At 43.0% G+C, this 13802-nt stretch overlaps 1 protein-coding gene across 7 annotated transcripts in view; it reads left to right on the top strand.

Moving 5' to 3' along the window:
- Positions 1 to 10226: 10226 nt before the first annotated feature.
- Positions 10227 to 13802, top strand: part of TASP1 (taspase 1) — a 251016-nt gene continuing 247440 nt past the window's right edge. For all 7 annotated transcript variants that reach the window (XR_009689987.1, XM_061125956.1, XM_061125955.1 and 4 more), the window contains exon 1: positions 10227 to 10276. The gene's annotated coding sequence lies outside the window, so the exon portion shown is untranslated. The remainder of the gene's footprint in view (positions 10277 to 13802) is intronic.

The following is a 13802-nucleotide window of genomic DNA, read 5'->3' as shown; positions in this document are numbered from 1 at the left end:
CTGAGCCCCAGCCCTGCCTCTCCACCTCTCTTTAAAGAATTCTTATTTCAAACAGATTCCTTCTGCCTTCAACTCTTAATAGATTAAGCATCAACAAATACCACCCAGGCATCCTGAAAGGAAAGAAAATAGGGGCTAAATATTACAAAGAAAAGAAAAAAAAAATCCACCTTTGTTTAATTGCTATTCTGATGAGTTAAGCCTTGGATTCAGCACAGTCAGGCTCCCGTAATAGAAAAGAGGACAGAGTCATTGACGGCCCCCACGGTCAGCTTGTGGATAAAAGTATGTTTGTACAGCTGGATCCGTCCAGAAGGAGCCAGGGCTGAAAACAGTCAGTGAGCAGGCTGACGGCAGGCGACAGCTGGAAGCATCTGTTTCCCATCAGAGACCCTCGGCTACGATAGTTCTGTCCCCTGACCCCTGGGCCTTGCTTCCTTGGAGGCCTGGGTGTGTTCCCAGGTCTCAAGGTGCTGACAGCCAATTCACTTGCTAACACATCCGAAGGGCACTCATGGGCTACAAGGTTCTAGTCTGGATTTGGAAGGAAAGCTCAGAATTCAGGTTGGATGGGTCAAATTATTTATATTCAGCTATAAAGCACATTTTAATTCTGTAGTAAGAACTGTCAGAAAGAACAGGTTATCTATTTCTTTCCCTTCTGTTCCCGTACCTTCTCTTCCTTCCTTCCACTTTTTAGCTAAGCAGGAATATTGAAAGAGACTATCCTTAATTTTTTTTGTAGAAAAGCAGAATTATGTTGCCGCTAATTTTTCTCCAGCAATTAGCCACCTTGGCCAGTGTCCTGAAAAATACCTTGAGTCCTGTCTGCAAAATGAACTTTGTAGGAATGTACATTAGGCTTTGATGGTAACCAAAAGATATAACTGAATGAAGGCAGCCAATCTTCATTTGCATTCCCCTGTAAACAGACCCTGAGAAAGGATCAGGTGCAGGAAGTTTTGGCAGGTGGTTTAAGGAAGTGGAAGTAAGGGACTATGAGGAGTGAGGCAGGGTAGAAGAAAAGGCCAGTGAAAGGATGCTTCATCATCTGCTGCGGTGGGCGACCCTGAGAACTCTGAGAAGCTTAGAGAATGCCTTTCAGACTGGCCTGAAGGACCGAGGCTGGAGCACCCGAGGGGGTGTTACTGCCCAAGCACTTCTGGGCAAGGCTTGGGTGTTAAGGCAGAGCAAGCGACTGTAGTGTCAGAAGCGACGCTGGGCCAGAACGCTGACAGTGCGAATGGGAGCTGCCTACTAGAGATGGAATCTGAAGCGGCCAAGGAGATGAGGTTCAGACACCAGAAACAGGTACGAGCTAACAAAGTGTGGGCAGGCAGAACGAACCCAGAGAAACTACGGATTAATTAGTGGTTGGAATATGGGATGCCACTGTATGATCCTCTCTACTTTTTAAAATGATCTTTGAAAATTTCTATAATAAGTTTAAAAAGTTATAGCTTAATATACAAATTCCCTTCAACATCATCCTCACTCTTAAAAGAAACATTGACATAGACGCTAAATAAATTCATTCCACATCCCACCCTTCCCCGCATACCATCAGGTGCATCCTTCTTTGTAAAGATTATAAAGAAGGAGACGTATTCTTGGTTCTAAACTATATGAAATTATAAGGGTTAACAGTTCCAAACAAATGATATGCTTTAAGTTTGCTAAAATAGCATTGAATTCACAGAAATAGGCAATATTGCATAGGTAGATAGTAAGAAGGGAAAATCATAGGGAGGGGAAGATCCTAAAAATAAGATCCTCTTATTTTAGGCAGGGATCTTCCTGACCCAGGGATCAAACCCAGGTCTCCTGCATTGCAAGCAGATTCTTAACCATATGAGCCACCAGGGAAACCTCTATTTTAGGCAAAGTTACACTCAAAGCTTCCTGGACAGTGAACATCTGTTGTTTTCGTAGCCTAATGTTCATATCTCCTCCTCTCGGAAAACTTCCTCAATTTCCTTTCCCCATTTCATTCAGTTTTTGTGGAATAATGAGTTTGAAGCTCTTGCCTTCTCATGGACAAGGTGTGAATATGATCCAATTCATGCCATATATATATATATATATACATATATATAATTATTATTATTTTTAATCTTGGAGTTTAAATATTGAACAAAGAGATACAGTAGCAGAAACAGATGAAATCGATTCATCCCATGATTGCATCTGGAAAATCTTGTCCATCAGCACTTGCAAGGTAGTTGGAACTTCTCTGGTTCTTCTCTTTTCTGAGAGTTTTCCCTTTGTTTCTGTGAGTTACCCCAATCATGCAGTACATTCATATTTTGGCTTTACTTAGCAAAGGAGATCTTGGTCATATGCAGCCACTGAACCATTATTGAGCATAGCAGCTTGTCTCCAAGAATGCTGCCCTCAGTCCCCTAGCCCTCTCTACGGGCATGGGCCATTGTCCCCATCAACACGTGGAGGGGATGATACACTCCTTTATTTTTTTTAACTTTTTATTTTGCATCGGTGTATAGCTGATTAACAGTACTGTGATAGTTTCGGGTGGACAGCAAAGAGACTCAGCCATAGGTATACGTGTATCCATTCTCCCCTAAACTCCCCAGGCTGCCACATATCATTGAGCAGAGTTCCCTGTGCTATGCAGTAAAGGTCCTTGCTGGGTATCCATTTTAAATATAGCAGAGTGTACATGTCCATCCCAAACTCCCTATCTCTTTCCTCCATCCTTCCCCTCGGCAACCATAAGTTCATTCTCTAAGTCTGTGAGTTTGTTTTATAAGTAAGTTCATTTGTATATTTTTAGATTCCACATAGGAGGGATGTCATGTGCTATTTCTCTTCCTCTGGACACACTCCTTCCTTCAAATTGGATCTGCCCTTTGACTGGCATTCTGCATGGTGTTAAATGGCACTCTGCTAGTTCTGGGTCTAGTTTAAGAGGACTGGCGGTGTTCACTTATGCTTAGACTGCTTATGCAAGGGCTCAGTCAGCTGCAGTGTATGAGGTCCAACTGCACTGTGATCTCCACGTTGCAAGAGAGCCCGAGTGCCATGGAGAGGCTGCAGATGGAGAGTGGCCCCATTCATGCCCAGCTGTCTGGGTTACACCAGCCCAGGCATCAGAGGCGAGTGAAGAAGCCTTCAGGTGACTCTAGCTTTAGATGCCCTGTAACTGCAATAGCGCGAGAGACCCCAAGTGAAAACCGCTCACTGACCCCAGTCAACCTCTAGTACTGTGAGCATAAGAATGTGGGTGGAAATGTTGTGGAATCTGGAGTCGCAAAACACACCTCGGAGGACACTCGGTACAGTGGAGCACAGTTTATTTTGCCAGCGGGTCCAAGGGGAATCAGTTCCCAACAAGGCTCCTGAGGTTTCTGAGAGGCCCAGTTTTATACTGCACTCCCGCCACCCCCCACCCCCCGCCCCCCTTAACTAGTGGTATGGTTACATGCTAGCAACCTCTTTTTTGTATATAATTGAGTTTTACAAGTAGGTGCTAGGAGAACCAACAATTAAGGTTAAGGGGCGGGGTGGGGACAATGATTATACATCAAGGGGGGGTGTCTCCATGGTTAACCTAAGAGGGGCAGCCTGACCTCAACTACAATCTCTGTTTGTCATCTGTAGGGAGGGAAGTCTCCAGGAGACCTGGTTTTCCCTAGCAACGGTTCCTCACTCTTGGGCAGGGTTCAGGCCCAGTTTACATCCCGTCTTTAAGACGGATGACAGACTTCAAGATGGAGTCTCTCCTGCTTTCTTCACACTGGCCCCAATATAACTCAACAAAAGCCACATACTAGAGAGTTCCCTGGTGATCCAGTGTTTAAGAATCCACCTTGCAATGCAGAGGAATCAGGTTCAGTCCCTGGCTGGGGAACTAATATCCCACATGTCATGGGGCAGCTAAGCCTGCGTGAGTCAACTCGAGAGTCCGTCCATGTGCCACAAGGAGAATCCCACATGATGCAACTAAGACCTGACAAATCAAATAAATAAATCAATATTTTTAAACAGGCACACACTAGAAGGATCTTAGCAACACTGTTTGCATTAGTTCCCTAGGACTGCTGTAACAAAGTTCCATGAATTACATGGTTTAAAACAAGAGAAATCTGTTTTCTCATAGTTCTAGGGGATAGAAATTCAAAATTAAGGTGTCAGCAGAGCCAAATTCATTTTAAGACCTTGGGTCGTGTGGAACCCTAGGCAGAGGTCATAGGGCAATAAATCCAGAATTAGCCAAGCTCCATGGCAACCATTGTCATGGCCCATCCTGTTCGTCATGACCCATCTGGTCCCCCTACCCAGCCAGTTCTTGTCTCCATACTAGGCAAAGTGGGCACCAGAAGACCTCCAATCAATGACTTAATCCCACCCCTCCCCGTAGGAATTTTCTTTGTCCTGAGACTATAAAAATTGGCTGCAAGCTCACGAAAGGGGTTGGCTTTCCGTGGCCTATCAGGATGCCCACCTGCTGTCTTTGCAGTGCCCCTCACCACTTCAGTCCTTTGTTCTTAATACATTCTCTCTCTTCTAAAATACTCTGTGCCTGGAAATTATTTCCCAACCTTCACTTGCCTGCCACAACAGGTAGAACCCATCCTTGCTAACTTCTGGGGTTCATTTTTGATTTCTGGCATTCCTTGGCTTGCAGCTCCATCATCACTCCAATCTTTGGCTCTGTTGTTATGTGGTGTTTGCTCTTCCTGTCTGTGAAGCCTGGGCCAATTTTCTGACACTATGAATGAGAGAGCCTTTCCTCTGTCTTCCAACAATATTCTCCTTAGCCTTTTTTGAGCCCCACTGCAGCATCCTCAAGGCCTTTTGAAGAGTGCAAGATTCCCTTCTCCAGGGGATCAGGGCCTTACACGCTTCTGCTAACATTCTCTGGTAGGATCCTCTCCCACCTTTGGTCTTGGTGCAGTCTCAAAGCCTAGGCCATGTGCTTTAGTTTTGTTATGTTATTATGTTATTAGGACAGATTCCATTTGTTTTGTTATTATGTTATTTTGTTAGGACAGATTTCACTTCCAAGTAACAAAATCTGTTACAATTAACTACTGCAATGTAATAACTGTTACTATGTAATAAACTTTCCCTCCTTTTCCTAGAAGTCAGTGGTAGAAAAGTAACTAAGAAAAAAAGCTATTCAGGAGCTGTAAACTGTGGCACTGTTGCTGGAGCCTGTGATCAAGTACTCCTGGAAATATAAAAACTCAGAGATGTAAAATAAAAACCATTTGATTATACTCCTGGGTTCCATGGGTCAGGATTTGGAAAGGACATGTGAAGATGGCTTTTCTCTGATGTCTGCAATCTACACTGGGAAACACATAAACCACCTTCGGTAAGAACAGAAGGCTGGAACATAATCTGGGGTTAGGCTCTGGAATCCTCCAAAGGCCCATTTCCTTGCTGGACTGGTAGTCGGTGCCAGCTGCTGGCTGGGCTAGGGCTAGGGCTAGGGCTAGGGTTAGGGACTGCTGGTTACATCCCTGGGGCTGTTGGTCACATCTTATATGTGGTCTCCTCGTGTGGCCACTTGGGCTTCCTCAGAGCATGGCAGCTGGGATTCAAGAGTAAAGCATTCCAAGAGAGAAGCACGAAGAAGCTGCATTGCTTTTGTGACCTCTCTTAGAGTCACTTTTCCTACAAGTCAGAAGTCAGCTTGGATTCAAAATGAGGAACACGGACATACCTTTAGGGGAGGGATATCAATAGGCAAATATGGTCATCGTCACTACTGAGTTAAAAAATGATACCGTAGCTGCCCACAGACTACAGGCTAAAAGTCAGACTCTGCAGAATGGTGTAAGGCTTCCATAATTTATTCCTCACATAATAGCCAGCACTTCCTCCTACTTTATGATCCCAGGAATGAGCTGTTTAGAGTTCCCAGGATTCAGTCTTTTACAGGGTTCCGTGGTTTTACATATGCTGTTCTCTCAGCTTGAAATATGTGCCTCTTCTTTCCAGGCTCTCCTTCTCTATTCTTGTGCTTTCTCAAATACTCTCATATGTTACATTTTTTATAGTCAAGTACTAAGTGCTTGGTCATTGCAGTTACTACAATGCCAATATGCTAAATATTTTACATGCATTACATTAATTATTCTTGAACAATTCCATGAATTAGGTATTGTTATTCCCATTGTCACCCTGCTTATTTAACTTATACGCAGAGTACATCATGAGAAATGCTGGGCGGGAGGAAGCACAAGATGGAATCAAGATTGCTGGGAGAAATATCAATAACCTCAGATATGCAGATGACACCACCCTTATGGCAGAAAGTGAAGAAGAACCAAAGGACCTCTTGATGAAACTGAAAGAGGAGAGTGAAAAAGTTGGCTTAAAGCTTAACATTCAGAAAACTAAGATCATGGCATCCGGTCCCATCACTTCATGGCAGATAGATGGGGAAACAGTGGAAACATTGGCTGACTTTATTTTTCTGGGCTCCAAAATCACTGCAGATGGTGATTGCAGCCATGAAATTAAAAGAGGCTTACTCCTTGGAAGGAAAGTTATGACCAACCTAGACAGCATATTAAAAAGCAGAGACATTACTTTGTCAACAAAGGTCTGTCTAGTCAAGGCAATGGTTTTTCCAGTGGTCATGTATGGATGTGAGAGTTGGACTATAAGGAAAGCTGAGTGCTGAAGAATTGATGCTTTTGAACTGTGGTGTTGGAGAAGACTCTTGAGAGTCCCTTGGACTGCAAGGAGATCCAACCAGTCCATCCTAAAGGAGATCAGTCCTGGGTGTTCATTGGAAGGACTGATGCTGAAGCTGAAACTCCAATACTTTGGCCACCTGATGCGAAGAGCTGACTCATTTGAAAAGACCCTGATGCTGGGAAAGATTGAGGGCAGGTGGAGAAGGGGATGACAGAGGATGAGATGGTTGGATGGCATCATTGACTCGATGAACATGGGTTTGGGTGGACTCTGGGAGTTGGTGATGGACAGGGAGGCCTGGTGTGCTGCGGTTCATGGGGTCACAAAGAGTCGGACATGACTGATTGACTGAACTGAACTGATTCCCATTTTTCTGGATAAGTAAAACAAAGTTAGGAAAGATTATGGAACTTGTTCAATATTAGACATCTAGTAAGTGGCACACCTAAGAGATAGACCCAGGTTTATTTGAGTTCAAAGTCCCTCTAAATACTACTATCCTATACAGACTAAATTTATAATAATTATATCAGTGGTTATTCAGCTTTTTGGTCTCAGGGCACTTTTGTGCTCCTAAAAATAATTGAGAATACTCCAGATATTTGTTAATGTGAGTTATATTTATTAATATTTACTATACTAAAGATACATAAAAAATGTAAAGTAATATTTTTATTTAAAAATAAAATAAATCCATTGACTATTATAGAAATGACATATTTTTAGTAAATAACTAAAATATTTTCTGAATAACTAATATTTTCTGAAAACAAAAAATGGTAGAAAAGTGTTATTTTTGCATTACTGCAATTTTTTACGTCTGGCTAAAAGAAGCTGGCTCTATTCTCCTTACTGCCTCTGCATTCAATTTGATGCTGTATGTTGTACTGGCTGAAGTATATAAAGAAAATTCAGCTTCCCACAGACTGTGGCTGGAAAAGGAAAGGGTATTTTAATAGCCTTGTCAGGTAATTGTGTATATCCTGTGAGAGTACACCAAAACTGGACAACTGGCGGGCATTTAAAATCCAATGGCAGTATCAGATGTGAAGTTCTATCTATAGACTTTTTGTACATTTTATGCTCATAAGAGAATGAGAATAGAAAGATAAATAAGCATTTTAGTATTATTATAAAACAACAGTTTGATGCTAATGATCCCCTGACACAGTGTGTGGACCCAATACATATGTATACACACTTGTATATGCATACATAAGATCTACAGTGAACATTATTTGAGGATAGTCAGGTTCTTTTGTCTTTCTTTGCGTACACCTGGAGCTGGTACAGCTGTTTCTCAGCGTGCCCTTCGGGGCTGGGTGTGCTTAGCTCATGTTACTGACCTCTCTGGTCCTGCAATCCTCCGTTCAAGCGTTCACACCCTCAGTGCCTCTCCTGTATAATGCATAGGATCTAATTATCTGTTTAATACATGAATGCCTAGGTTATACAGGATTTACCTTCTAGTTATACAGCATGGATTTTCTAAATTTTAATAACAGTTACTCCAAGAGCAAACTGGACATTTTTGGTTTATTTCATACCATGTGTCATTTATTTGAGAAAGAAGTTTGAGTCTTTGCATATTTTCAGGTAACAAGCTGAATGTAATTTTTTTTTTTCCAAGTAACATTTATGGATTACTTACTATTACTTATTACTTTCCTAAGTACTTCATATAGCTTAATTTATTCCACAGAACAACTCTATGAGAGATTTTATTATTATCCTCATTTTACAGCTGCGGAAACTGAGTCACAGGAAGATGAAGTAAATTGTTCAAGGTGACTCAATTGGTAGGTGGTAGGGTTGAGATACCAACCCAGATTCTCTTGGTTCTAGAATCCTTGTTCTTAAGCACTGCACTACCGCTGTCTATTCTGCATTAAACACTGCTTCTTTTTCTTCTTATTTAAACCATTTAATAAAGGGCCCTACATTTCCTTTTAAGTTTAAAATTCTGTTTTTATAGATAACTTTCACAAGAGGTCTTTTTAATACCATTTCATGTTTGTTTGTAAAGAAGAATATTAGCAGAAAAATATGTTGGAGAATACAAAAGTTAATAAAATGGATTTGGAATTACTGGAAGTTGAGAAGTCTTTCCTGTACATTTAACACATACTTTTATCTTGGAATCCCAGGGGAATCAGTTCTGCTGTCTCACTCCCATACTAGCCCCAAACTGCTTTCCCGACTTCCATTCTTGATTGCTGGCAGCACGTCTTGACGGCTCCCCTCTCCTGAGGCACGCCTTCATCACCCTCCCCATTCCACCTCTGCAGTTAGGCTAAAGAGAAAGTTCTTCTGGTTCAGTGGGTCTCAAATTTTAGGTGCATCTGAATCACTTGGATGGCTTGTTAAAACAGTTCTCTGGGTCCCAAACTATTGCCAAAATCTTGGCTCTCTGTGCATCAATGCCAAACAGATATATAGAAACAGAGTCATAGAGGGGAAGGAAAGAGTGGTTTTATTACATCATCAGGCAAAGGGGAAACACGGTAGGTCTCAAGAATTGTGTCCACCTCCCTGGTGAGCAGGGAGAGATCATAAAGTCAGGGAGGAGTATGTGATAAGGATCAAGATATTAGCAGTCTTCTTTGCTTCTTCTGCAGTTTCAAAAGGGTGGGGTTGCTGACAAGATTAGGGTGTATGCAGGGTCACAGGTGGTCCTCTCTTAATCTTGAAGACCCACTCTTGTCCCTTTAATCTTGCCTCAGGTGGTTTCCTTACTGTTTCGCCTTTGATCAGCAACTATCCTGCCTTTTGGAACTCAGAAAAGGTCGTGGAGGCCAGAGTCTGAGCTATAGAATGGGGAACAAAAAGACCTCTGTGCCCAGGAGCCCCACAGGGCCCTGTTAGGCCTGTAGAAAACCCAAAGTTTCTGACTGAGGAAGTCTGAGGTGTGGCCCAAGAATTCATATTTCTGGTAAGATTCCAGATGATGCTGAAGTTGCTTATGTGAGCACTTCGAAAACTATTAAGTACAGAATAGGTTTAATGGTGGTTACATGGTAGACGATTCATGTTAATAGCTACAAGGAAACATGAAAGAGATTACATGTTACTATCAATTGGTCTTGGTTTTAGACGCTAGATGGTAAAAGACAGGCCACTCCCAGTTTAATCCTCCCCAGAGCAAGGCTAGCCCCAGTCACCCACGTGTAATTCAGGCAGAACTCTAGTTATCCCTACGGTGTAGTGGGGAGGGGAGGGCTGCAAGGATTGGATGAAATTAAGCTTGTCAGTGACACCTCAGTAAGTGGTGACTAGCTTAATTTCACATCACGTTGCTAGGATACCGACCACTCTGATCACAAGATCACAGCCTTTCGGGTCATTAAGGGGCTGGAGGAGAGAGGCGAGGGCGCTTGCGCAACTCAAAAGGCGGCTCCAGGTGGGGCCTTCCCGGCACCTCTGCGGCCAGGTGAGGGGCGCCAGAGTAGGGGGCGGGGATAGAGCCGCCTATGGGCGGCTGCTTCCGGACACGTGGCTGCGCTCGAGCCCAATGGGGGAGCTTGACGTCACCCCCGCTTCCTCACCCTGGCAACGGGCGGGCGGCTACTTCCGGTGCTCTGAGGGCTCTGGGCTGATGCGGGTGAGTGTCCCTCCTTCTCACGCTGTCCGCGCGGCTGCGGCCGCCGCGCGCTCGCTCTGCCCCGGCGCCGCGCGCTCTCCAGGACGTGCTCTCTGGGCCGGGGAAGGGCGGCGCGCAGGATGCTCCTCGCCGAGGGCGGTGCCGGAGGACGGGACCCGAGGCGTCCCTCGTCCCCGAGCCCTGGTCGCGCGTGGGGCCCGTCCCGGCGCCCGCTCCCGGCTGCTGCGGCCCGGCGGTCTCCTCCCCTCTGCAGGGAAGGGGCTGTTTGTGTCTGGGGAGGGGGTTCTGGCAGTCCCTCACGCTCGATGCGGTCTCGGGCTGCGGTTTCTCCGAGTTCCAGGTTCCCGGAGAGCCGGGAGTGTGCGCCCGGTCCTGCGTGGCCGGTCGGGGCAGAGCAGCCTCGTAGTGTGTTAGAGCCCCGCGGGAAGTTAGCGTTTACTGCTCAGCTGGAGAAGGGAGAGGAAAGGACCGAGAGGATGGAGCAGGAGTAACCTGAGAGGAGGGTGGGGAACAGGAATTCGAGGTGCCTTGGAAATAGAGGGCATCGTGTTTCCGGGAGGAGGGAGTTCAGCCTCATTCGCCTCTGGAGGGGAGGGGAGGGGAATGCAAAGTATTTTTGGGGACCTTGGGACTGGGATCACTGTACACGAAACTAAGGAATTTTTATACACTTGGGAGTTTAATAATTTGCTTTTGTGTTTGAATAAAGCTTTCCCCCCGCACTTATAAAAAAAAAGCAGTGCATGCTCTTTAACGAATATTTGGAAAATGCAGAAATGTTTAAGAAGAGATCATCAGTGATTCCACCAGCCCAGCATTTTGATCTTTCTACGTTTCAAAAAATTGCAGATTCTTAACCTACATAGGATTATGAAAGTGAAAGTCGCTCGGTCCTGTTCGACTCCTTGCAACCCCACCGACTCTAGGGCCAGAATACTGGAGCGGGTAGCCTTTCCCTTCTCCAGGGGATCTTCCCAACCCAGAGATCGAACCCAGGTCTCCCGCATTGCAGGTGGATTCTTTACCAACTGAGCCACAAGGGAAGCCCACTAAGGAGTATAGTGTGTATAAAGTATGGTTTTAACTAAGAAGCATATGTTTTGTACATTGCATCTATTGCATGAATTTTTTGAGATATTCATAAAATTCCACCCTTTTAAATTTCAGTGGCTTTTAGTATATTCACAAAGTTCTGCACCTGTCATCAGTATCTAATTCCTTGACGTTTTCATCACCTCCAAAAAAATCTCTGTACCCATCACAGTCGCTCCTCATTAGATCTCCTTTCCGCTTGTTCCCCCAGCTTTTGGCAGCCACTAGTCTACTTCGTGTCTATGGATTTTCCTTTTCTGGACATTTCATGTAAATGGAATCCTACAGCATGGGGCTTTCTGTTGTCTTGCCTTCTTTCACTCAGCATAGTGTTTTCAAGGTACACCCTTAATCTTTTTATGGCCGAATAACATTCCATTATATAAATATGCCGCATTTTGTTTATCCATCATCAGCTGATGAACATGTGGATTGTTTCCAGTTCCTGACTGTTACGAATAATTCTGCTATAAACATCCATGTACAAGTTTTTGTGTGAACGTGTGTCTTCAGTTCTCTTAGATACATCCCTAGGGGTGAAATTGCTGGGTCACGTGGGAACTGTTTACCTTTTTGAGAACTGACAGGTATCTTCCAGAGTGGCCTGCACAAGCTGGATATAAGGGTTCTGATTTCTGTTTATCCTTGCTGGCATTTATTCTTTTTGATTATAGCCTTCCGTTGCTTGTGAAATGGCATCTTGTAGTTTTGATTTGCATTTCCTTGATGTCTCATAATGACGAGGATCTCTTCTTTGTGCTTATTGGCCCTTTGTATGTCTTTGGAGAAATGTCCATTCAATTCCTTCACCCATTTTTAAATTAAATTTTTTTTTTTTTTAAAGAAAATTTTAAGTTGTATGAGTTCTTTATATAGTCTGGACACAAGTCCCCTTTCAGATTTGCAATATTTCTTCCATTCCCCACCCCTCACTGCACCCCCCCCCCCCCCCAACCCCTGCTATTTTGTGGAGTATCTTTTCACTTTCTTGAATGGTGTTCCTTGAAGTGCAAAAGTTAAAAATTTTGTTGAAGTCCCATTTATCTGTGGGTTTTGCTGTTGTTTGTGCTTTTGGTGTTATGTGTAAAATCATTGCCAAGTCCAAGTTCATGAAGGTTTACTCTTATTTTTTTTTTTTCCCCATAAGAGTTTTATGTAGTTTTAGCTCTTACATTTAGGCCTTGATCTATGTAGAGTTACTTTTTGTATATGGTGTGAGGTAGGAGTCCAGCTTTCTTCTTGTGCATGTGGCTCTCCAGTATTCCCAGCACCATTTGTTGAAAAGACTGTCTTTTCCCCATTGAATGACCTTTGGCACCTTTTTAAAATAAAAAACAGTTGACCAGAAATACATAGATTCTCTATGTTAGGTATTTAAGACACTCAGATTTTTGTTTTTCTAAATTATCCTATGTTAAACACAGCATAAAATTTTTCTATATTTAAAATTATTTTGGTAGAAAGTGTTTTCAGAAGTGGAATTCCTGGGTCAAAGATGAAATAAGTATGTTTTGGAGCTTATTTAATGAGACATTAAAGCTTCAGTCTGATGATAAGAGCAACAAAACGCTTCATCAGCTGCTGTAGCTTAAGGGCTGGATTTCTCTAAAAGCCTTTGCTGTAAGATGAATGGATTCCATGATTTCCTTCCTCCTTCAACTGCTTCTAAAAGGCTAAGTAAACCTAGAGTGAAAAACTTCAACACCAGAGGCAAACAGGACATATGGTAGTCTTCTAGATAGCTTAAAGAAAAAAGAAATAGTGTCATCACATGCTGTAGGAATATGAAACAATATTTGAGAGAAATGGAGTCAAGATTTGGACCTTTAGGCACTGATTTGTGCCATGAAAGTCCCTGAAGCAAAAGCAGTGTTTTATTCTGAGTTTCTTTTCTGGCCTTGATAATCAAGTTAATTTATATTCATCTTGGTCACAGAGACAGCGAACTTAAATCTTCTCTTTTTAGTAAATAGTACCCAGTTTTTTTAAAAAAAATAGAATACGAAAGGTTATTAGATAGAGAAAAATCAAGTTTCCCTTTCATCCTTGCCCCTCCCTCTTCTCTAGTCTCCCAGTACTCTTAAGAGGAATTTGTGGGACTATTATTTGTGTCTGTGTAGGCTAGTTCATATGTGAAGTATCTCTGGAGAGGGTATATACAACATTATACATTTTAAGGCTCTTGATACTTTCTGACACATTCCTTTTCAAAACGGTTACATCAGTTTATGATGGCAGTACAGTGCTAGTTAGTTTTTTTTTTTTTTTTTAATTTCTTTGGGTATTCTTTCTTTAATATTGGCTATCCAGTTTATATTTCCTCTTTTATGTATTGCCTGCTCATGTCTTTTGGCATGCTATTTGTCCTGATTGGCATTGTCCTTTATGAGATTTACTTTGGCAGCCTTTTGTAGATGATTGTTTTATGACAGCA

The sequence above is a fragment of the Dama dama genome, chromosome 23 (assembly GCF_033118175.1).
Source record: "Dama dama isolate Ldn47 chromosome 23, ASM3311817v1, whole genome shotgun sequence".
Lineage (NCBI taxonomy): Eukaryota > Metazoa > Chordata > Mammalia > Artiodactyla > Cervidae > Dama > Dama dama.
Note: the sequence above shows the minus strand (reverse complement) of the source record. Positions and strands in the feature narration are given on the sequence as shown.